A 26,624-nucleotide genomic window follows, 5' to 3' on the forward strand; every position below is an offset into this window, starting at 1 on the left:
CACCTGGGGCTTCCGGTCACCCCTATAGCTTTTCCATGAAGGCAAGTTTGGCCCCACCTCTAGTCTCTAGGCTGGAAAGGAGTATCACTCCTGGAACACAGAGATTGGGGTTCTTTTATATGGAGTTTCTTCTCCTCCTTCTTTTTGGGGCACTGGGAAGGGGTCTAAACTGTTGATCAAGAGTCAGGTCTTCTCAAAGGCTCACAATATAGAGTTAGGATGCTGGTCTATGTTTGTTTGTTTGTTGTCTACCCCAGCTGAGATCAGATCATGCCACATTTACTTCTAGAAATCCTAACGGGGCCTCTTTGACCTCCCTTTTTCAATCTAGCAAACTTTATTTATCTCATTTTCCCTTTAGTGAGCAGTTGGGCTTTATCTCTTCCCTATTTCCTTTTTCCAAAATCAGAAATGGCTTCTCTCACCTCACATACATCTTGTCCCACAAGGGAGACATGCCTCTTCTGGGGGCCACTTTGTCTCATTTTTTTCAGCTTTACTCCCTTCCAGGGATGTGCAGTCCTTATTGGTGTCCCATAGAGGCTAAGATTTCTCTTGGCTGCTGTTTAAAAGCTTTTGCTATGTCCAGTATTCCTGCTGAGTGCTGCATGTTTTGGGATTTTGCTTTCTGCAGCATGAGCAGTTTTGCTCTTAAGGGGAGTGAATAATTATCTTCCTCCTCGGAGTAAACCTCTATGCCATCATCTCACTCACAAATTGGTTTGCTGGAATTCCAGGTATATGCATCCTAGCTTGGTTTGGCAAGGACAGTCTTCACTTTCAGCCTGTGTAGCTTTCTTCCTCGCAGACATACAGAGTGGCAAGCTAAGGTTTACAACTGTGCCTCTTGAGTTTCAAGCTTATTCACCAAACCAGACACCAACACGGATGTGGAAGTTCTCATACCCTTTCCTCACTGCAATTCTTTCTCCAGCTTTCCTACACTCACCTCAGCAGTTACCTGTGGCCACTCCCACAGATCATAACAGTGGCAAACTCAGGGTCACAGCTCCAAGAACTTTCTTACCACAATGAATCATATTGCTTTTTTACTAACAAGCTTTCTAGACCTTCTGGTGTTCTGGGCATGTTCTCATACACTATAGTCCACAAGCATCTAGTAAACGGGCAACACCACCCCACACAGAGGAGGAGGAACCCCTAGGATTTCCCCCATGGATGCTTCTTTCTCCTTTCCCATACTTTAGTTACCTGATTCCTGGCTAGCTCTCCGTTTGTTCAGTGAAAACGTCCTATATGCACAGTAGCCCCCAAAAGCTGAAGGAGCCAAGAAACCAAAGGAGCCAAACGAATCCAGTTTATCAGTTTTGGGTTATTGATTAGGGGAACTTACAGACAGAAGTCTGGTCTGGGTGGCTGCAAGACAGTTTGGTCTCCACACTGTTGACTCCTCAGATTCTTTCTGTATGCTACAGGAAAGTTCTCTGCAAGACAATTAAAGGCAACCCTCCAGAAAAGTCAAGAATGCTGTATGCATCGTAGCCTCAGGTTTGTGCAGTAACATTAAAATTGCTTTGCTCTTAGTCTAGGAACAGTAAATATAGTAGAAATCAGGAGGCATTCAGGGGACTGGGGCTAATCAGAAGTCAACATGGCAGATTAGCATAAAGATGGAGTCACTTTTGTTTCCATATTGTGTGATGAAAATGGCACTTTACCTCTATGGTTCTCCTCTCAAAACCACTGAAAACAGTCTAATTATGAGGAAAACACCTCAGACAAATTCCAGTTAAGAAAAATTCCACAAAATATCTGAGCAGTACTCTTCAAATTTGTTAAGGTCGTCAAAAACAAGGAAAATCTGAGAAAGTTAACACACCCAACAGTAGCCTAAGGAGACATGATAACAAGGATCCTGGAATAGATAAAAGGACATTAGGCAAAAAATAAAGACATCTGCATAAGATTTGGACTTTAGTTAATAATGTTTCATTATTGGTTGATTAGGAGTGACAAACACACCATACTAATGTAAGGTTTTAACAATAGAGGAAGCTGGCTGTCGGGTGTGCGAAAACTCTTTGTCATATCTTTGCAACTTTTGTGTAAATTTAAAATTATCCTAAAGTAAAAAGTTCACTTAAAAAATATTACATTTAGTAAAATAAATTAGATAACAGAAGAATATACACTGCATTGACTCATTTGCATGAAAGTATAAGAAAGATCATTCTAATCTTTAGTGATAGAGAATAAGTAGATCAGCAATTTCTGGGTCCAGGGATGAGGACTGGATTGGGGATTGGCTGTTAACTGATGCAAAGAAGTATTTTCAGAGGTGACAAAACATTCTGTAACTTATTGCCACATTGATAAGTGTGAATATACGTGTGTGTGTATATATATGTATTTGTCAAAACTACACTTAAAATGTGTGCATTTTATTATATGTAAATTATACTCCAATAAAATTTTAAAAACCCCATTATAAATAAGGGTACTATAAGTGATTGGAGCTGGAAGATTAGGGAACACTCCAACCATGAACTTTCAATGTCACTTTGACTAGAAGCCTCATCCATTTATTTTACAAATTCTGCTTACAACTTTTAAGATACATCCTCCAATTCCATTTTACTAAAAATAGTTTTCAATATCTTGGGCTTAAGTCTTAGATACATCATTTAAATAAGAACATCTATTTTTAGTTAATTCAATGTATCTGAATCTGGGAGGAAAAAATATATCTTATAAAATTGGGGAGATATTTATTTATTTATTCACATACCGTATTCATTGGTAGAGAAGAGCTGATGACTGATTTGCTTCATCTTCCTTGGAAAAAACATGTTTGTTATGATTAGAGGCATTTTCTTTTGTGATTTTACATTTGACTTTTTTTCTATCTGGCTACTTTCTTTGTAGAAAATAATCCTCTCTGAGGGCCTGGTAATAATAATTTATATAATTCATTTTGTGCTATACAAAATGAAGATAATAGAAATAATAGTTTATGTGAACATAATATATATTTCAAATAATATAAAGAGATTCATACATGTTGTTTAATCTTGAGTCTGAAAGCCTTTCCAATTTAATAAGATGCCAAGAGAGCTATTAATAATTGAGAGCTGAACACTACCGTAAAGCGTGAATGCTGACTTCTTTAACAGGAAAAGAACGGCTTTTTAATTGGACTGGATGCTGTATTGACAGAATAACAAGAAAAAATTAAATCATTATTCTTTGGCAGCACAATGCTTCCTGTCCATACCAATGATGAAGAATAAAATAGAATATTGTCCTTTCTTCTTTTTATAAGCTATTGAAAATCACATGTAGATATTCAGTTGCATGTGTTTATTTATATACATGAGGTGCAGAGTAGTACACTAGGCAAGCAGATACACTTTACTGTTGTACATATTTCTACCACTTGGTGAAAACCAAGTTGACGACTTAGGCAAAAACCTTTTGTTATTTTCCATTTCCTTACGTAAGTGCAAAAAGATCTAGACTTCTCTGTGGATATGCAATTTTACATAATGAGGCAATATTTGTATTGAGAAAAGGTCATATGCAGTTTTACTTCAACTATCAACAGATTTTTTTATTATAAAAATATTCTAGCTGCCTAAACATCTTAACTAAAAAGGTATTTGCCTAAAACAGGTGTTTGAATGACCAAATGACCTGTGTAACATTTGAGTGACACTTAATATTATAACATGCCCTCTTCTTTTCTGTGTCCCATTTTCTCTATCAAAAATAAATTCATGGCCGGGCGCGGTGGCTCACGCTTGTAATCCCAGCACTTTGGGAGGCCGAGGCGGGCGGATCACGAGGTCAGGAGATCGAGACCACAGTGAAACCCCGTCTCTACTAAAAATACAAAAAAAATTAGCCAGGCGTGGTGGCGGGCGCCTGTAGTCCCAGCTACTCGGAGAGGCTGAGGCAGGAGAATGGCGTGAACCCGGGAGGCGGAGCTTGCAGTGAGCCGAGACTGCGCCACTGCACTCCAGCCTGGGTGACAGAGCGAGACTCCGTCTCAAAAAAAAAAAAAATAAATAAAATAAAATAAATAAATTCATACTTAATTATATACATAAACATAAAGATAAAATAGTGGCTGATCTGGCACCATTGCCTCAATGCAAGACAGATTTGCTGTGCTAGTGCTAGAGCTTCTTCTGCCCAATTCTGCTTCCATCACTTCCACCAGAAGCAAGAGCTTCTGCACAGCAAAAGAAACTTTCAACAGAGTGAACAGACAACCTACAAAATGAGAGAACATTTTTGCAGACTATGCATCTGACAAAAGTCCAGTATTTGTCATCTATAAGGAATGTAAACAAATGTGCAAGAAAAAAAAACCGTTAAAAAGTGGGCAAAGAACATGAAGTCACTTTTCAAAAAAAGACATACCATGCGACCAAAAATCATACGGAAAAAAAAAAGCCTAGGCGTCACTGATCACTAGAGAAATGCAAATCAAAACCGCAATGAAATATCATCTCACACCAGTCAGAATGGCTACTATTAAAAAGTCAAAAAATAACAGATGATGGTGAGGTTGCAGAGAAAAAGGAATACTGTTGGTGGGAGTGTAAATTAGTTCAACCATTGTGGAAGACAGTGTGGTGATTCCTCAAAGACCTGAAACCAGAAATACCATTTGACCAGAAATTGCATTACTGGCTGTATACCCAAAGGAAAATACAGTATACAGCCAAGAAGACACTTGTACTTGCACATTTATCACAGCACTATTCACAATAGCAAATACATGGAATCAATATAAGTGTCCATCAATGGTAGACTAGATAAAGAAAATATAGTACATATATACCAAGGAATACTATGCAGACATAAAAAATAATGAGATTTCATCCTTTGCAGAATATGGATGGATCCGGAGGCCATTATCCTTGGCAAACTAAGGCAGGAACAGAAAACCAAATACCGCATGTTCCCACTTATAATTAGGAGCTATCTGATGAGAACACATGGACACATAGAGGAGAAAAACACATACTGGGGCCTATTGGAGGGTGGAGGGTGAGAGGAGGAAGAGGATCAGAAAAATAACTAATGAGTACTAGGCTTAATACCTGGGTGACAAAATAATCTGTATAACAAACCCCCATAACACAAGTTTACCTATATAACAAACCTACACATGCACCCCTGAACTTAAAAGTTAAATTATAGAAAAAAAACAAAACACTAACTCAACAATGTACTGCAAAAAACAAACAAAGAGTACCTCTGAATAAACTTCTGGTATGCAAATCTCCATCTCAGAGTCTGCTTCCCAGGAAACCTGACCTGCAACAGCTGGTACCAGAAGTGGTTGAAGGAAGCAGATTCTAGAATGTGGTCTTGAAATTAGATTGATCAGCAACGAGGACCTCTTTAGAGGTGGTTTGGTGGAGCACTGACCACCCCTGACATAATTATACAATTACTAAAACTTTCAGTGTAGTGGTAAACTGAAAAGGGATACCACTGAAAAAAAGTGGATTACTTAAAGGTAAAAGAGAAACAGTAACTATAAGAACTCCATATGGAATTGGATGGCTATTGCTGGGTCCAGTAGATGCTTTAGAGAAAGGGAATAAAAGGTGAGTATGATTAATTACCAGTTAAAAGCTAAGTGTGAAAGACAGAGAGCCAATTTGGCAGCATAGCACATCTTCTGCATCCAGAAGGGAAAAAGGGTGATCAGGCCTAGAGGTTATTCATAAAATTAAGGGAAATCTAAGTGATGTTACATTTTCAACTCCATCTGGTGTGGACTTCAAGGTAAAGGCCCTGAACCGGGAAACTGGAATTTTGCCATAGAATGGAGTCATCTGGATTGATGCAGTATAAATTCTTCGAATTTCCCTGGACCTTTTGGCCTATAAAATTGGCCTACTTTTTCCTGTTAAAAGCTAGCTAGTGCTTACACAAGTCTTGAATATGATGGAGAGGCTCTGCCTTTCTAGAAAACAAATTATCCCCTCAGGATCTACCCATACTTACTTTCTAGGATACCAGTCTGATAATAACAGTAAATCAATACAAAACTTGGCTGAGAAAGTGCTGAGACTACTAAGAGAAAAAGGGCCTCTACACCAAACGAATGTGGGACCTAACCAATATATGCAACAGGAGCCAGGGAAGTATATACAGAAAAATAACCTGAGGACTCTGAATCAAGGAGGATGAGACATAAGAATGAGGAAGAGAAATTTTATCACTATAGAGCCCTCTTCCATGATATTTTAATGCCTTGCCAAGGATCCTGGGTTATGATACTAACTTACTGCCACAAAGATCTTTGGGAGTTTTGAGAAAACAATGGCTTAGATTAAGTAAAGTAGAAATGCATAATTGCAGTAAGAGATGCTGGAAGAAGGAACCAAAGGGTCAGAGAATTGGGCATGCTAGAGTGCACTCACTACATCAAGCCCAAAAGGGTTCCAGATGATTATATTCCCTGGGAAAGCCTGCAAGAACACTCCATTTACCAAAGCAGTGGATTGTTGGGAGGGATATCACTGAAATGATCAGTGCAGCCTGACCTCTGAGGCCTTTGGAATTCTTCCATGGCAGCTCAGGCTACAAGTGACTAAGCCAGAAACTTCTAGCCACAGTTGGGTAGAATTTACTTTCCCATAATCTGTTGGTCAAAACAGACTTAGGCCAGCCCAAATTCAAGAGAATAATAAATGAAATTCACCTCTTAATGGGAGTAGTGTCAAATAATTTGTGAACATCATTAACATGCCATATCCCACAGATAGAATATTTATAGATTCTTGGACCACAGTTGAAAGCTTGACTGGTTAGTCAGAGATTTGGAAAGAAAAGCATTTGAAACTCAGGGATAAGGAAGCTTGGAAAGGGGGAAAAATGGGAAACTCTGAAAGTGGGCACAAAATATTTGTATCACTTATGGTGGCATTATCCCACCAGAGAGCTTCTACTACAGAAGAGGCATTATACAACTAACTGGAAGAAAGACTTGGTGGGTCAACACTAGCTAGCCTCTGCAATTGGTCTTCCTAGTGTTGGACCAGTCAGGATATAAATAAAGTAGAGATGAAGGCAAAGATGGATGCTTAGCCTGGGCCAAACATCGTGTGTTACTACCAAGACTAATCTATTGCCTTTCATTGCTAAGGGAACTGGCAGCCACAGAAATCAATGCTGAATTTCTGATAAGGCACTACCTATCCAGTAAATCTGCCACCCATTCAATGATAAGTTGGTTACACTGGAGATCTTCCACACTGGAGGGGGCAGTGATTTATCATGACTGGATCTGATACATATTCCAAGCATGGGTTTGTTTGCCTTTTCTTTTTGAATGACTTTAGCCAGTACAACATCAGAAAGCTGACAAAGTGTTTGAACCAGCAATACAGTATCATGCGTAATAACTCTTTGGACTAGGCAATCCACTTCACAGCAAAAGTGTGCTAGAGGTTACATGACCATAGAATCGACTGGTCTTACCATAAATCTCATCAACCGGTAACTTCCATCCTGAACCAGTGATAGAAGAGTCTCATGGAGGTCAGCTGTGTTGCCAGTTTGGAGAATATTTCCTCCAAAGATGAGATGCCGTATTTTAAATGCAGAATGCCCTCCATAACATTGACAATTATATAGCAATATGCTTCCAACAGGTAAATAGGTTTGAGAACCAAGGAATGGAAGTTCTCCTTATCGTTATTCTCAGTCATTCACTTGGGCAATCTGTTTTTCCTGTGTGGGTTTAGAGTTTCTGGTTTTGAGAGAGGTGACATATCCACAAGTACACAAAATAAGAGTTCTTTAAACTTTAAGCTATGGCTGATACTTGGTCATTTCATGCTCCTTCTAACAAGAGACCTTCAAGGAAGAAATTTTCATATTAGCAGGGATAATTGATCCTCATAACCAAGAGGATGTTGGACTTATTTTACTTGATAGGATTTTCAATATGATTTTGAATGGAAATGGTAGGAATGTATATATGTGCCTTAGGACTGGTTATGAAAGCATGGAGAACTAGATTTGACATTCAAGTGATCCGGTTGGATATTTCTTCTCATTTCCTTACTCAATTTTGATGGTAAATGTGTCATCAAAGCAGCCACACTCTGAGAAGCCTATGGTGATTAAGGGCTCAGACCTCTTAGCAAACAAGGTGCAAGCTGGGAGTAAGAGTATCTAGATCAGGTAAGATGTAGCAGAAAATATGAAAAACTCTACAGAAAATAAAATAATTGGATGTGTTTTCCAAAACTTAGTATAAAGGAAACTCTAGGCTAAATTAATTTTCTAGTCAATTATGTTAAATATTTAAGTAAGAAATGGTAGAGTGCTTGTACAAATTCTTACAGAAAATAGAAGAGGAGGGAATACTTCTCAATTCATTTAATGAGGCTAGCATTTGTCTTATATGAAAGCTAGACAAAATCCTGGTAAGAAAAGAGATTATAGATCAATATCCTTCATGAACATAGACGCAAATCTTCTTAACAAAATTATAGCAAATAAATCCAACAAAACATTAAAATAGTAAGGCATTTTGACCAAGTGATGCTTATCTAAAACATACAAGGTTAATTTAATATTCAAAGATAAATCAATGTATTTTACCACTTTAATAGAATGAATGATCAAAATAATTATTACTTCAATGAATGCAGAGAAAGCATTTAACAAAATTCAGCTTTCATTTACAATAAAACTAAAGCTATAAATTAACTAGGAAGTGAAGAAATGTCACTAGAAGTGATAAATGGTATCTTAAAAATTACCTACAACTAAAATTATACTTATTGGTACAATACTGAATGATTTACGACAAAGTTTGGGGATAAGAGAAGTATGTGTGATCCTACCAGTTTTATTTAAAAAAGAGAAAAGACAAAAAAGAGCTTAAAGTTTGTAAATTAGGGAGCAAAATTGTTTTAAGTTTATATGATTATTAACACAGAAAATGCTAAGGCATCTACAAAAAGCCTACTAAAACTAATAAGAGATTTTGCAAGAAATCAGGATATAGGGTCAATACAAACTTAGTTGTATATGTTGGCAATAATTTAAAAATAATCTTATAGGAAAAATAGGTAAAAACATTTGTTTCTTTAGGTTATGCAAAGGTTGTTTTTAGACAGAACCCTAAAAGCACAAAATATAAAACAATGCCCAAATTAACTTCATTACAGATTCAAAACTCTATGTACAAAGAGTTTGTATCCTTTGTATAAAAAGAACTCTTACAACTCAATAATAAGTAGAAAATATACCTAAAAAGTGGATGAAAGATTTGAGCACTTTACAAAGGGAATAATATGTAAGAATAGGCAATAAGCACATAAAAAGATGACTAGACATCAAACAAATACAAATTAAAATCAAAATGAGATAGCATTAGACACTCACTAGATGAAAGTTAAGAGGCCTATGAATATCAATTGTTAATGATGATATAGGGCATCTGAAAATGTCATACACTGCTGATGGGAAGGCAAAATGGTACAGGATGTGAGGGAAAAGTTCAGCATTTGGAAAAATGATGGCTGTATATTAAAAAGTTAAAAATATATAACCAAGTAATTTCAATCCTAGGTATTTATACAAGAGAAGTGATTACATCTGTTAACACAAAGATATTTCTGCAAATATTCATAGGAGGATTATTCATACTAACTAAAACCTGGATTCAATACGAATATCCACCAGTTGATGAATAGTATACTAGTATGACATATATCCATGAAGTGAAACACTATTCAGCCAGAAAAAGAAACACAATATACACCACAACATAGAGTAACTTTAAAAAGTATTATTGGTAAAATAATTCAAATAAAATAGATAATTTATAACGATTATTTTAATTTGAAATTCCAGAAAATATGAAACTTGTTGTAACAGAACAATCAATGATTTCCTGTGGCCTGAGATAGAAGAAGAAGGTGGGCACAAGGTTGCAGGATCAACTGCAGAAAAGTTAGGAGAAAATATTTTAGGATGAGGGCACTGTTTTATATCTTTACTGTGGTGGTGGGTACACAGTTATATATAATTATTAAAATTCATTCAACTATGTTCTTTTTAAAATCTCATTGTGATAAAAACAAACATGAGATCTACCTCTTAATATGTTGCTAAGTGTACATTATTGTTGAGTATAATGCAATGTTGTTCGGCAAATGTCTAGAGTTTATTCATCTCGCTTAACTGAAACTTGATTATAACCACCTATTGATTATGGGAAATCTGCCCATTGATTATAACTACCTACTTCCCCCTTCCCACAGCCCCCAGGCTCTCCTCTTAAAATAGATTAATTTAATATATATGAATAATACTTCAATAAAAAACAATGCTTCATGTATCTTGAAGCATTGCTGCTAGATGTACACACATTTTGGATTGTTTTATCTTCTTGGTGTAATGCTACTTATTATCTCTGCTAATTTCCTTCTCCTGAAATTTACTCTGATATTATTATGTCCACCAATCTTTTGATTGGTTTCCCTACGGTATAACTTCTTTATCGTTTTTCCTTTAAACGTATCTTTTTTAGCATATTTTAAATGGGTTTCTGGTAGACAATGGTTTGGTTTTGATCTTTAAACCAGTTTCCAATCTGTATTTCATAGCTGGTGTGTTTAGATAGAACAAACAGGAAAGAGATAAATAAAATATTATAATTAGAGACTTCAACACTCTCTTCTTTCAGTTAAGGACTTCTTTCTTCTCTATTCTTTGACAAAAGAAATAGAAAATCTTAATGTAATAAACATTTATAGAATACTCCATCCAACATTATCAGAATAACTATTCTTTACTACTACACATGAAACATTTGTGAAAACAAACCATATCCTGGGTTACGACACAAACATTAATGAATTAAAGAGAATTGAATTAACACAAAGTGTCTTCTTTGGTCATATGACCCTAATGAAATTAAACCTGATGTCAATAACAGGAAAATGTCCAGAAAATTCCCTGCATTATTAAAAATCAAATAATGCAATTCTAAATAGTGGTTGGGTAAAAGTGGGTTCAGAATATACATTGAATTGATTTTAAACTAAAATACAATGCATTAATACATATGCGATGCAGATATAGCCATCCTTGGAGAGAAATTTGTGCCATTAAAATGCACATATTAAGAAAAAAAATTTCAGATAAATTTAAACTTCCACCTGGATAAAATAAGAGAAAACTTATTCTTTTTTATTTTTCTAGAAAAAAATAAGAGCAAACTAAACCCACGGAAACCAAGATGATACAATAAAGAGAAGAGAAAAATAAATAAAATTGAAATTAGAAAATAGAGAAAATAAATGAAACCAAACTTCGTTTTATTTTTAAGATCAATGAAGTTGATAAAGTGTTAGCTGGTCTAAGAAAAAGATGGACAGGAAACAAATTACTTAAATGAAAACTATCACTTCAGGGATATCACTGTAAAGACGACAATTATTAAATAGATAATAAGGGAGTACTATAAAGAACCCTAGTCATACAAATTCAAAAACATAGATAAATGGACCAATTCATTGAGACACAAAAAGTACCAATACTTATGCAAGAAGAAACAGAATACTTAGTAGTGTTATATCTCTTTTAAAAACTGAATTACTAGTTTAAAACCTTAAAAAAAACTCTTGTTTCAGATGGTTCCTATTGAAAATTATACTAATTTTTATCATCTCTCCAGGAAGAGAAAAGAAGTGTTCCCAACTCATTTTATAAAGCGAACATTACCCTGAGACCTAAAACAAAGACACTACAAAGAAAGAAGCTACAAACCAATATTCCAGATGGAAATAGACACAAAATATCTCAATAAAACATTATTGGATTGAATGCAGCAATATATGAAAGAAGATAAAGCATTATGACCAAACATGGTTTATCTAGGCTGGTCAACAACAAAAAATTGATCACTATATCATCAGATACTATTACAGACAACTAAATGCCCACAAACTGAAAAATCTAGAGGAGATGGAAAAACTCCTGGAAACATATAGCCTCCTGAGATTAAATTGGGAAGAAATAGAACTACTGAACAGATCAATAATCAGTAGGAAGATGATTCAGTAATATAAAATCTCCCAATCAAAAGAAAGAGCCCAGGGCCGGGTGAATTTACAGCCAAACTCTAGCAAACATGCAAAGAAAAACTAATTCCAATTCTTCTGAAAATATCAAGGAGAAGGGAATAACTTCTAACTAATTTTACAAGGCCAATAGCACACTGATACCAAAACCAGACAAGGACACCACCAAAAAAGAAAACTAGAGACCAATGTCCCTGATGAAAATAGACACAAGAATCCTCAATAAAATACTAGAAAATCAACTCCAACAGCACATCAAAAAGATAATATATACCATTATCAGGTGGGATTTATCTCAGGGATGCAAGTATGGTTAAACATATGCATCAATAAATGTCATGCATCATATCAGTAGAATTAAGGATAAAAATCATATGATCATATAAGTAGATGCAAAAAAACCATCCATGAAATTTAGCATTCCTTCATGATAAAAATTCTCAACAATCTAAACATGGAAGAAACATACCTAAAAGTATTAAAGGCCATATATGACAAGCCCACAGCCAACATCATTCTTCATAGGGAAAAACTGAAACATTCCCTCTAGAAACTGGAAAAGACAAGGATGCCTTCTCTCACCACTCTTACTCAACATAGTACTGAAAGTCCTCACTAGAGAAATGAGGCAAGAAAATGTATCCAAATTAATAAAGAGGAAGTCAAATAATCCCTTTGTGCTGAGGATATGATTTCCTATCTAGAAAACCCTAAAGACAACACCAAAAAACTCATGGATTTCATAAATTAATTGAGTAAAGATTCAGGATACAAAATAAGCATACAGAAATCAGTAGTGTTTCTATATGCAAATAATGATCTACCCAATGATCAAATCAAGAAGGCAATCCCATTTACAATGGCTACAAAATATAGCTATGATATATTTAGCCAAGGAGGTGAAAGATCTCTACAAGGGGAACTACAAAGCACTGATGAAAGAAATTGTAAATGACACAAACAAATGGAAAAACATCGCATGCTCATGGATTGGAAGAATTAAGATCATTAAAATGACGATACTGCCAAAAGCAACCTACAGATTCAATGCAATCCCCATCAAATTGCCAATGTCTTTTTCTATAGAATTAGAAAAACAATTTTGAAATTCATAGAGAATTTTCTATAGAATTAGAAAAAACAATTTTGAAATTCATAGGGAATTAAAAAAACCCCAAGTAGCTGAAGCAATCCTAAGCAAAAAGAACAAAGCTGCAGTCCATCACATTGCCTGACTCCAAATTATACTACAAGGCTATATTAACCCAAACAGCATACTACTGTTATAAATATAAACACATAGACCAATGAAACAGAATAGAGAACGAAGAAATAAAGCCAGATACCTACAACTAACTGATTTTCAAAGTGTTCACTTGGGAAAAGACACCCTATTCAATAAATGGCACTAGAAAAATTGAATGGTTATATGGAGAATGAAACTAGACCCATACCTCTCACCATATATTAACAAAAGTTAACTCAGGATGGATTAAAGACTTAAATATAAGATCTGAAACTATAAAAGTCCTCAAAGAAAAGCTATGAAAATCTCTCTGGATATTGGCTTAAGCAAAGAATTTGTGACCAAGTCCTCAAAAGCAAGCGGAGCAAAGCCGAAAAGTAAACAAATGAGACTCAATTAAACTAAAAAAGCTTCTATACAGCAAAATAAGCAATCAACAGAGTCAACAGACAACCTAGAGAAGTGAAAACCATGCCTCTTACAAAGGGCTAATATCTAGAATCTAGAAGAAACTGAAGCAACTCAACAAGAACCAAACGATATCAATAAAAAGTGAGCAAAGGACATGAACAGGCATTTTTCAAAAGAAGACATACAAATGGCCAACGTATGGAAAAGTTCTCAATATCACTAATCACCAAAGAAATGTAAATGTAAATTATAACCACAGTGAGATACCATCTTACACTACTCAGAATGGCCATTATGTAAAAGTCAAAAAAAACAACAGATATTGGTAAGGAGGGAAAGAAAAGGGAACTCTTATAAACTGTGGATGGGAATCTAAATTAGTACCACCTTTATGGAAAACAGTAGAATTAATTATAGAACTACCATTTGATCCAGCAATCTCACTACTGAATATATACACAAAGGAAAAGAAATTGTTATATCAAGAAGATACCTGCCCTTATGTTTATTGCAGCACTATTCACAATAGCAAAAATACAAAGTCAACCTAAGTGACCATCAACAGAGACTTGGATAAAGAACATTTGTGTGTGTGTGTGTGTATGTGTATGTGTGTGTGTGTCTCATAGAATACTATTCAGCTATTGAAAAAATGAAATCATGTATTTTACAGTGACATGGATGGAATTGCAGGCTATTATCCTAAGTGAAATAATTCAGAAATACGAAGTCAAAACAACATGTTCTCACTTATAATCGGGATCTAAACAATGAGTACACCAGGAAATACAGAGTGGAATAACAGACATTGAAGACTACAAAGGTTGGAGGGTGAGAGGGAGCTGAGAGTTGGCTAAATACCTATCGGGGACAAAGTTTACTATTCAGGTGATGGGTATATCAGAAGCCTGGACTTTATCACTATGCAATATAAGCATGTTAGAAATCTGTACTTGTACCCCCTAAATTTATAAAAATAAAACACAATAAATTTATCAATGTAATCAACAAATGGACTACAGAAGAAAAACTGCATCATCTTAATAGATATAGAAAATGAATTTATATATATCAACATCCATTTATGATAATTGCTCTCAGCAAACTATAAATACAAGAAAAGATATTTAATCTAAGAGTGTCTCTAAATTATTTACAAGTAATATCATATTTAATGGGAAAAACCTAAAGACTTTCCTCTCAAAACCAAAACCAGGGTGATATGGTTTGGCTCTGTGCCCTCACCCAAATTACATCTCGATTTGTAATACCCATGCATCGAGTGAGAGACCTGTAATCCCCACGTGTCAATGGAGGGAGATAATTGGGTCATGGGGGCAGTTTCCTCCATGCTGTTCTCATAATGGTGAATGAGTTATCATGAGATTTGATGATTTTATAAGGGGCTTTTCCCCTTTAGTATTCTCTTCTTCTCCCTCCTGCTGCCTTGTGAAGAGGTGCTTGCTTCCCATTCCGCTATGATTGTAAGTTTCATGAGGCTTCCCCAGCCATGTGGAACTGTTAGTAAGTTAAACTTCTTTCCTTAATAAATTACCCAGTCTCAGGAAGTGTGAGAATGGACTAATATAGTAAATTGGTACTGGTAGAGTGGGGTACTGCCACAAAGATAGCCAAAAACATGGAAGTGACTTTGGAACTAGGTAATAGGCAGAGGTTAGAATGGTTTGAAGGGCACAGAAGAAGAAAAGATGTGGGGAAGTTTGGAACTTTGTAAAGACTTGTTGAATGGTTTTGACCAAAATGCTGATAGTGATATAAACAATAAAGTCCAGGCTGAAGTGGTCTCAGATGGAGATGAGGAACTTATTGGGAACTGGAGCAAAGGTTACTCTTGCTATGCTTTAGCAAAGAGGCTGGTGGCATTTTGCCTCTGCCCTAGAGATCTGTGGAACTTTGAACTTGAGAGAGATGATTTGAAACTGGAACTTATGTTTAAAAAGGAAGCAGAGCATAAAAGATGAGATTTTGGACTGTGCATTTTTGAGTTAATGCTGAAATGCATTAAAATTTTAGACTTGGGAAGGCATGACTGGTTTTGCAATGTGAGAAGACATGAGATTTGAGAGGGACCAGGGGTGGAATAATATGGTTTGGCTCCATGTCCCCACCCAAATCTCCTTTTGAATTGTAATACCCACAGGTCAAGGGAGGGACCTGTAGTCCCCATGTGTCAAGGGAGGGAGGTAATTGGATTATGGGCCTAGTTTCTCCCGTGCTGTTCTCATGATAGTGAGTTCTAATGAGATCTGATGGTTTTATAAGGGGCTCTTCCTTCTTCACATTCTTTTCTTCTCTCTCCTGCCACTTTGTGATGAAGGTACCTGCTTTCCCTTCTGCCGTGATTCTAAGTTTCCTGATGCCTCCCCAGCCATGTAGAACAGTGAGTCAATTAACCCTCTTTCCTTCATAAATTACCCAGTCTCAGGGAAATTCTTTATAGCAGTGTGAGAATGTACTAATACACTAGGCAAACATTCTTGTCTCATCACTTATATTTAATATTATGCTACAAATCCTGGCTGATGAAAAAAGTAAAAAAAAAAAAAGAATGAAAGAAAGAAAAGACATACAGATGGGAAAGGAAGATATATTACCATTAAAAAAAAAAGCATTATTAACAGAATGCACAAAATCTCAAGAAATCCATAGAAATACCTCTTGGAATTAATAAATGAATTTAATAAGTTCACAAAATACAAAGTCAGTATACAAAAATAATTATTTCTGCATATTAGTTTTAAACTATTAAAAACCAAAACCCAAAACTTTTTAAAAAATGCACCATTTACAAAAATCAGAACCATAAAATAGCAAAGTATAAATCTAACAAAATAAAGGCAGAACTTGAAAGACAAAACTGCAAAATGTTAATAAAAGAAATCAAAGAAGTCCAAAATATAAATACGGATATTATTAAAATGTTAATTCTTCTCAAATTGATATAGATTTCACACAACCTCAATCAAAAGCCCAACAGGATCGTGTGGAAATATTTACAAGTTGAGTGTAAAGTCAAGTCAGAAAGCAAACAAATAAATGAACAACAAATATTAATAATTTCAAAAACTAATTTTCAAAAAGAAGAACAAAATTGAAGGACTCATATAAAGCAACAGTAACCAAGACAATATAGTATTGGCAAAATAATAAGCATATAGATCCATGGAAAACAGCAGAGACTGCAGAAATAAACACACAGATATGGTCAACTGATTTTTTTTTTTTAAAGGGAAAAAGGTATACAATAGTGAAAGAACAGTCTTGTCAACAAATAGTGCTAGAGCTGCTCAATATTCACATGCAAAAAGTAACAACCTCAATCCATACCTCACACAAAATATAAAATCAACTTAAAATGATACACAAAACTTTCATACCTAAAATTATAAAACTTGTAGAAAAAATGTAAAAGTCCTTTTTTCAATATACATGTTACCTTTATTAAAAGACTATTATCAGGCTGGGTGCAGTGGCTCATGCCTGTAATCTCAGAACTTAGGAGGAAGAGAAGGGAGAATTGCTTGTGTACAGGAGTTCGAGAGCAGCCAGGACAACATAGCAAGACTCTGTGTCTAAAAAAATAATAGCCAGATGTGGCGGCATGTACCTGTAATACTAGGTATTATACCTGTAATATAGGTAGTTGGCAGTCTGAGGGTGGAGGATTGCTTGAGCCCAAGAGTTTGAGGTTACAGTGAGCTATGATCCTGCCACAACTCTCCACTCTCCATCCTGGGTGAGAGAGTGAGATCTTGTCTCTTAAACAAAACAAAACAATTATCAATTAATACTTTCTATTATTCTTGTTTGTAGGGTAAACTGTAATGTTTTGATATATGCACACATTATGGAATAATTAAATCCATCTAATTAACATATCTATAACCTCACATATTTTTCTTGTGTGTAGTATAAAAATTTAAAATCCACTCTTTTAGAATTTTTGAATATATGATACATTATTGTTAACAATAGTCACCATGCTGTGCAATAGATTTCAAAACTTATTCCACTTGTCTAACTGAAACTTATCTTTTAACCAAAAATCTCCCTACCCCTAACCTTTGGTAACCACTATTTTACTCTCTGCCTCTATGAATTTTACTTTTTTAAAATTTCTAATATATGCAGTATTTTTCTTTCTGTGCCATAATATTTTTATTTCACTTGGCATAATGTCCTCCAAGTTTCTCAGGTTAGACAAAGATTTCTTAAATACAACACGAAAAATCAGTAAATTTAAAACAACAAATAAGACTTCAGAAAAATGAAAAACTTGTGTTATGTGAAAGGTACTGTTAAGAGAATGAAAAGATAAGCTACTGACCGGGAAGAAAATATTTTCAAATCATATATGTGATAGTAGACTTGCATGTAGAATGTGTAAAGAATTCTCAGAAATCAAATATAAGAAATCAATCTAATTACTTAAAAATGTCCATGAGATCTGAACACTTTATCAAACTGATGACAAAAGATACGCAATACTCTTAGTCATTATAGAGATGCAAATTAAAACTTCATGAGACACCAGTACATACTTATTATGATGTTTTTTAAAAAATGACAACACCAAGCACTTAGATGATGATATGATTTGGATATTTATCTCCCAAATCTCATGTTGAAATGTAATCCTCAGTGCTGGAAGGGGAGCCTGGTGGAAATGTTTGGGTCATGGGAGTGGATTCCTCATGGGTTGGTGCTGTACTCAAGAAAGTGAATAAGTTCCTTTGAGATCTGATTGTTTAAAAGCGTGTGGCATTTATGAGACATTACTAATATATTAAAACTCTTAAGTCATTTACCTTTAATCCATGGTTGGCCCTGGATACATAATTTTTGAATGGATGAATGAATGAATGAATGAATCATTGATTAATAACAAAATAAAAAATTAGGAAAATTTAAATCTCAGAAAACTTGTCTCTCAAATCAAAGTGAGAATTAATTGTATGATAAATATTTCTTTCAGGAACGTAAGCATTTCTGTTTTTATGTCTGATAATTGAAGATTGTTCTGAAAGTGACAGTCTTTTTAATATGCTTTAGTGCAGTCTTTAGTTTTCCTACATTTGATCTTTTAAGCAAGCCCTACATTTTCACACTAATATAAATTTTTCTTTGCTCATTATTTATCTCCTTCATTTAAATCTACTAAAATATTGTTTATGTCTTCAATTCTTTAATGTCATGTTCATTAAAGAGGAAATAAGGAGAAAAATTATTCTTATTTCCTTCTTTAAAGTTAATATCAAATATGTAATTATATACTTCTCATTAGATGTAGCTTACTTTATGCCACAATTGTCATCTCATTGATGATAGCTTCCAAAATTAACTCAATTCTGCTAATAATGTATTGTAGTTTTAACTGTCATGTTTTTCTGACTTAAATATGGAAATAAAAATTAAAGTACTTTTTAATATATGAACCATTCCTGGAGTTATTTTCAGGAACAGAAAACATTTTCACAGAACATATTGTTTGAATCTGTTAAAAGTGAATAAAGAGACACCCAGGTACCATCATCTCTAAACCTATTTCTGAAGGAGCTGACCCTTTCATTCTGTTTGATTCTCTTCCCTTTAATTACCCTACTTCCTGGCTTATATTTCTAATTTTAAAAATTCAGATTAGTTCCACATCTTCCATCTATGCCACATGTAGATTTAAGTAGCCTTCTATGCAAACATGACAAAAAGAGAAAGTAGTTCTCTTTTCAATAGACAAGACTGTCTCATTGAATGAATGGCATCTCCCATGATAAAAAGAAAAAAATAAAAATAATGCTTTTATAGTAAAAAGAAAGCCCCAATCAACTTTCATTACTCAGGAGACAACCACCTAGTTTGAATTAGGACTGTGCTGCTTACTGGCTACATCACCTTGGGCATGGTATTTGACTTATTTCTGCCTCATTGTCTTCTGAAATATGAGGATTCTATTAGTATCTATTTTATAGGATGACTGTCAGGTAAAAAGGACCAATATCTGTTATGCATAGAACAGTGAATGGCACACATTCAGTGTTACAAGTTGATAACATTTGTTGTTATTATAACCATTATTGATTCTCACTAAAACTGTGTAAGAAAGATAGGAGAGTAGCCACACCATTTTACAACAGCACAGTCCCTTACCTACAAATAACTTGGAAAAATCGGCAATATTATTCTTCTCTGAGAATCCAACATGAAATCACAACATAGCAAGCGATGAAGCTATATACAGAGATACTTTAAATAAATCAAAGGTCTCACAGGCTAGCTGGACTTCTCTATAACCTAACTTAGGTTTTAAAATCTATCAAAAAAGAAGTAAATTAGAATGAGATTTCTTAGTCACAGTAGCTTTTATAAAAGAGATCCAAAGATTCTGGTCAAAAATATGAATCTACCTTGTTCTTATAACATATATATTCCTATTGTGTAAGTATCTTTGATGCAATGGTATTTAGAAAAGAGGCTGGTCTATGATAAGTGCTCTATAAATAATAGCTGTTACTTATTATTTACTACTTATTTACATTATTGTTATTTTAATTAATATTGTCCTTTTATATTTTATCCTCAGAAAGTACACTTCAGATTCTAATTTCGAGTACTCTAATACACTGTGCCTTCACAGGAAGGATGCATAAAAAGAAGGTTGGAGGAGTAGCTAACATCTGTAAGAGTTCTACGTTTCAAACACTGGCATTCTAACATTGTACAGATATGTTTAGATGAGGTGCCTGAACTAAGAGTTGGGAAATCAGGTTTCTGAGATGGCAGGGCCCAGTGCCACAGTCCTGAACTTAATAGAATCACTAAACTAATCGGGGAGCTTTGACAAATAGATGGACAGCTATTCTCAAGTAAAACCCTAGTTTCAACTCTGGCCTCATGTGGAATTTCCTTTACAAAACTTCCGTACTCTAACTTCTATAGTTTCTCTAAACTTATGGTATAATGGAGTTTGTTAATGTTTCCTTTAAATGTTTAGTAAAATATCAATCACTCAAATTTTTGATGACTGATATTTCACACACTGTGTAATACTAGTCATCAAAAATAAATATACACATAGTCAAATTTTACTGTGTACTTAGGTGCCTACCACATGTGAAGCACCCTGCTGAGTACAGGAACCATGAAGCTGGGTAGGACAAAGGCAATCAGAACAGATCGATAAACTAGTAATAGCAACACACTGTGATACTAGCAGCAACCTTGGAGATACACAGAGAGAAAAGAAACTTGAAAATGTTAAACACTAAAATTAGAAATAAGCTGATGAGATCCTAAACCATGCTTATATGATTGTTCATGCTTTAGTGAAAAGATAAGAATTATTTCTAATTGCTTGGTTTTAAATGTGTACTTTTAAACTACAAAAGTGTGCTTAAATGTGTTCTTTCTCCATTAAGTACCTTTTCTAATAGTCTTTAAACTGTTAAATTCATTTTTATATAGCCTTTTTTTTAACCAATAATATAAAGGTAAAGAAAAAATGTGAATTAATGGAAAAGCACAGCCTTTTTCATATTAACCACTTTCAGAAAACAGTGTCCTCAGTATAGGGAGTTCCATATGCCTCTGAACTGAAGGCCTGCATTTTCCCCTAAATATGCACCATCTGCATGTAACATTTTAGTCATTCCTAAAACTTTTCAATCAAACTTTTATAAAGCTATTCAATGTTATTTTGTTTTATGTAAGAATTTCTGAGAAAAACTGGGATAATGATGTACATTTTAAGTACATTGTAATTGTTAGAACAATATATATATTATTATAACAATTACAATATATATTTAGTAACTAAAAATTCTGTGTTTTTAAGCCCTGAGTTTCCATTATCATCAAAGAAGATAAAGTAGAAAACCACTTATTTCATTTTAACTTCTAAGTATTATCAATTTCCTTACTTATTAAAATTTAGCAAAAATTACTACAGTGTTCCCATAAACACCAAGACTTTTACTTTTCCTTTTTACATTTTGAAAAGATCATATAGCAAATTCTTGCTTCTGGTAATGGTGAATTAGCTTGGAAATACTAATCCTACTGCCAATAATAATAATAATGAACTGTGAACAAAATATTAAAGGAATTACTTGAAGCAATTTAGAAACTAGAGAACACATAACTTTTAAAATATCCATATTTATTTATTTTTTCTTTGGGACATTCCTCAGTCTCCGCAACAACACAAAGATAATATTCAGGCACAAAGTCGTAGTCTTACTAGGTTGAAGAGTCACAATTTGGATTTCAGGGCTCTCACAGAACCTGGAAAATGAGAGTGTCAGTATCATAGACAGGTAAGCCTAACAATTTTCATACATTCTTGGTGGACAAATGAGCTGTGACAGTGCAAGGAGCTGAGAGGGAAAACAAAATCTAGAAGTCCGAACGTGCTGAACAAAGATATTAACAGCTTCTTTCTAGTGAAGGGAAGACAAAGTTTGGAGTTTAATCCTTCCAAGTTAGAGAGGTCTGGTAAACACCTCAGAATTTTCATGACTGCTACAGAACTGTCATAACCTAGGACTAAGGAACACGTTTCAGACATGATGGCATATCTTAAATTGGTCCACCTAACAAAGCCTAAAACCAAACTTCTTATACAAGATAAAGGCCATGAAACAAATGCCTGCTTGAACAAAATTCATTATTACTCGGAGGGAAATAACAGAATCTGCAGTCTCTAGCATACAGTCACACACCACATTATGACCTTTTGATCAATGACAAACTGCATGTAAGACAGTGGCCCCATAAGATTATAATGAAGCTGAAAAATTTCAATCACCTGCTGGTTTCGTAGCCATCCTAAGATCATAGTGCAATGCATTATTCACACGTGTGTGGTGGTGCTCGTGTAAACAAACCTACTGTTGCCAGTCATGAAAATATCGCACATACAATTGTGTACACTGCATAATAGTTGATAATGATAATAAATGGCTGTGTTACTGGTTTATGTATTTACTATACGTTTTAGCATTATTTTGGAGTGTACTTCTACTAATTAAGAAAAGGATAGCTGTAAAACAGCCTCAGGCAGGTGCTTCAGGAAATATTCCAGAAGACAGCATTCTTATAATAGGAAATGACAGCCCATGTGTGTTATTGCCTGGAGGACCTTCCAGTAGGATAAGATATAGAGGTGGGAGACAGTGATATTAATTTTTCTAACCCTGTTTTGGCTTAGGATAATGCGTGTGTTTTTGTTTTAGTTTTTAACAAAAATGTCTAAAGAGTAAAAAATAAAAAATTTTAAAAATAGAAAAATGCTTATATAATAAGGATATGAAGAAAGAAAATATTTTTGTTCAACTGTGCAATGTGGTTGTGTTTTAGGTGTTAGTTCAAAGTAGTCAAAAAGTTTTAAAAATTAAAAAGTTTACAAGGTAAAAGAATTATAATAAGCTAAGATTAATTTATTACTGAAAAAAGAAATTTAAAAAATAAATTTAGTGTGGCCTAAGAATACAGCGTTTATAAAGTCTACAGTAATGTACAGTAATGTCCTAGGCCTGAGTGTACCATTATTTTTCTTTTATACTGTATTTTCACTGTAGATTTTATATGTTTAGATACACAAATACTTACCATTGTGTTACAATTGCCTAGAGTACTCAGTACAGTAATATGCTGTACAGGCTGGGCGTTGTGGCTCAAGCCTGTAATCCCAGCACTTTGGGAGGCTGAGGTGGGCGCATCATGAGGTCAGAAGATCGAGACCATCCTGGGTAACATGGTGAAACCCTGTCTCTGCTAAAAATATGAAAAATAAGCCAGGCGTGGTGGTATGCGCCTGTAGACCTAGCCACTCGGGAGGCTGAGGCAGGAGAATCTCTTGAACCCTGGAGGTGGAGGTTGCAGTGAGCTGAGATTGTGCCATTGCACTCCAGCGTGGGCAACAGAGCAAGACTCCATCTCAAAAAAATAAATAAATAAATACCATCCTGCGTAGGTTTCAAGCCTAGAACAGTAAGCTATACCATATAACTTAGATGTGTAGTAGCCAGTACTATCTAGGCTTGTGTAAGCATACTCTGCGATATTCACACAATGATGAAATTGCTTAACAACACATTTCTCAGAAGGCATTCCAGTTGTTAGGCAAGGCTAGTATGAGAATGAGTATGAAGTCCCTAGCAGCAGACATAGGGATTCTAGGACTCTCTTGCAGTCTTTCTCTCCAGTTATCCCACGGGCTGCCCACAGGAAAGATCAGGAAGTATTGAGAGAAAACTTCCTCTATACTTCTGACTGGACGAGGAGAACAGTGCCCACTGTTCTTAAAGTATTTAGAAATAAATTTAATAAAAAATATGTAAGATCTCTGTACTGAAAAATACTGAGAGAAATTTTAAATGGTGTAAATAAATAAAGAGACATTTCACGTTCCTTATTTGGAAGATTCAATGTTGTTTAGATGGACATTCTCTGTAAATTGATCTACAGATTCCATGCAATCCAAATCAAAATCCCAGCGGCTATTTTCATGGAAACTGAAAAGTAAATTTCAAAATTAATGTGGCCATTCAAAGGACCTATAATAGTCAAACAATTTTGAAGAACAAACACGCAACACTTGAAAGACATGATTTGAAAATTTACTTTAAAATAAATTTAGTTTAGCCTAAGTATTCAGTGTTTATAAAGTCTACAGTAGTGTGCAATAATGCCCCAGGCCAGAGTGTGCCATTTTTTATCATGAGGTGCACCATTTGTATCTATTACACTACATTTTCACCATATATTTTATATCTAGATAGACAAATGCTTACCATTGTGTTACAGTTGTTCCATTCAAGACAGACGGAATATTGGAATAAGAATAGACAATTAGTTGATTCACTTGGAATACAGATCCCAGTCCATACATACACAATTAGTTTTTTACTAGAACAAGGAAGTATTAATTCTTTTATAAATATTCCTTAAGCAACTGTGTATCTCAATGGAAAAATTTGTATGGCAATTCTTACTTTATGCCATATAAAATAATTTTGAGATGGATTATATGAATAACATCTACATTTAAAAGCTAAATCTATAAAATATCTAAAAATCAACATGAAAGAAAACCTTCACCATCTTGTGGGTATGCAAAGATTTCCTGGAAAGGACATTAAAAACATTAATTGTTTTTTTAAAAATATAAAAACATAAATTTAGCAGTAAAAATGCCATGTATACTATATTAAAATTAAAACTTTCTGCTTTTTAAAAGACCTCCCTAAAAAGTGAAACGCAAGTCACAAGACAGGAGATGTTTGAAGTACATATAATTGATAAGAACTTATATCTAGAGTACAAATATGTTCCCTTACAATTCAAATATAAAAAGACAAATAAGCTAATTTTAAACATATCTGGCTAAAAGCCTTAAACAGACACTTCACATAAAAAGATAAACAAGTTACAAAAAAGTAGATAAAATGCTAACCATAATTAATAGTCATACAAATTAAAGCCACAATATGATATCCCTGAAATAGCTAAAAGGAAAAAGATTGACAATACCAAATATCTGGAAAGACATAGAGCAACCAGAAAAACCAGATCTCTCAAACATTGATGGTTGGCAAGAATGTGATAAAATATTTGAAAACTGATCATTTCTTTTTTTTTTTTTTTTTTTGAGAGGGAGTCTCGCTCTGTCCCCCAGACTGGAGTGCAGTGGCGCCATCTCGACTCACTGCAAGCTCCGCCTCCCGGGTTCACGCCCATTCTCCTGCCTCAGCCTCTCCGAGTAGCTGGGACTACAGGCGCCTGCCACCACGCCTGGCTAATTTTTTGTATTTTTAGTAGAGACGGGGGTCTCGATCTCCTGACCTCATGATCCGCCCGCCTCTGCCTTCCAAAGTGCTGGGATTACAAGCTTGAGCCACCGCACCCGGCCAAAAAAAACTGATCATTTCTTATAAAGTTAAATATATACTTCATGACCCAGCAATTCTACTCCTAGGTATTTATCTATGAGAAGTAAAAACATGTATTCACACAAACATTTGAACATGAATATTTATGGCAGCTTTATATATGATACCCAAAACCAGAAACAACCCAAATGTCCACCAAGAGCTGAATGGATAAATTTTGCAGCCTTGTCACACAACAGAATGCTATTCAACGTCAAAGAGAATGAAATACCAACATGGATCAATATGGGTGAAATGGACAAATCTCAAAAACATTTACATTGTATCAAAGAAGCCAGATGTGAAATAGTTCATAATGTATGATTCCAATTATATGAAGTTCTATAACAGGCCAAACTAATGTATGGTGATATAAATCAGAACAATGTTCACTCTCATGGAGGGGTGACAGGATAAGGACAATGTTTACTCTCATGGAAGGGTGATTGGATAGGGACACGAGAATTTTCTGGGGTGAGGGAAATGTTGCATATATTTATTGAAGTGACAGTAACACACACACACACACACACACACAAATGTATATACAGTCAAAAGCCATTGAATTACATATTTAAAATGTATGCATTTATTTTATGTAGTATATACTTTAATGAAAATAACAATTAGGGAAAGTAAATTAAAGGTCAGTGCCAATGGAAGCATAACCAAGGTTAGATATTGTGATGGTTAATACAGTGTGTCAACTTGATTGGATTGAAGGATGCAAAGTATTGTTCCTGAGTGTATCTGTGAAAGTGCTGCCACAGGAGATTAGCGTTTGAGTCAGTGGATTAGGTGACGCTGACCCACCCTCAGTCTGGGTGGGCACCATCTAATCAGCTGCCAGTGCGGCTAGAATGAAGCAGGCAGAAGAGGCTGACGTGCTGAGTCTTCCAGCCTTCATCTTTCTCCCATGCTGGGTGCTTC

General features: G+C 34.8%; 1 protein-coding gene across 3 annotated transcripts in view; it reads right to left on the reverse strand.

Moving 5' to 3' along the window:
- Positions 1-1,371: 1,371 nt before the first annotated feature.
- MEI4 (meiotic double-stranded break formation protein 4) overlaps positions 1,372-26,624 on the reverse strand; it is a 374,155-nt gene continuing 348,902 nt past the window's right edge. Inside the window, exon 7 of one of the 3 annotated variants that reach the window (XR_010120452.1) lies at positions 1,372-1,445. The gene's annotated coding sequence lies outside the window, so the exon portion shown is untranslated. Of the gene's footprint in view, positions 1,446-21,956; positions 22,048-24,175; positions 24,279-26,624 lie in introns of those variants that run through there. The other 2 variants (XR_010120453.1, XR_010120450.1) reach the window with 2 other exon arrangements.

Source organism: Symphalangus syndactylus, chromosome 4, assembly GCF_028878055.3.
Source record: "Symphalangus syndactylus isolate Jambi chromosome 4, NHGRI_mSymSyn1-v2.1_pri, whole genome shotgun sequence".
Classification (NCBI taxonomy): domain Eukaryota; kingdom Metazoa; phylum Chordata; class Mammalia; order Primates; family Hylobatidae; genus Symphalangus; species Symphalangus syndactylus.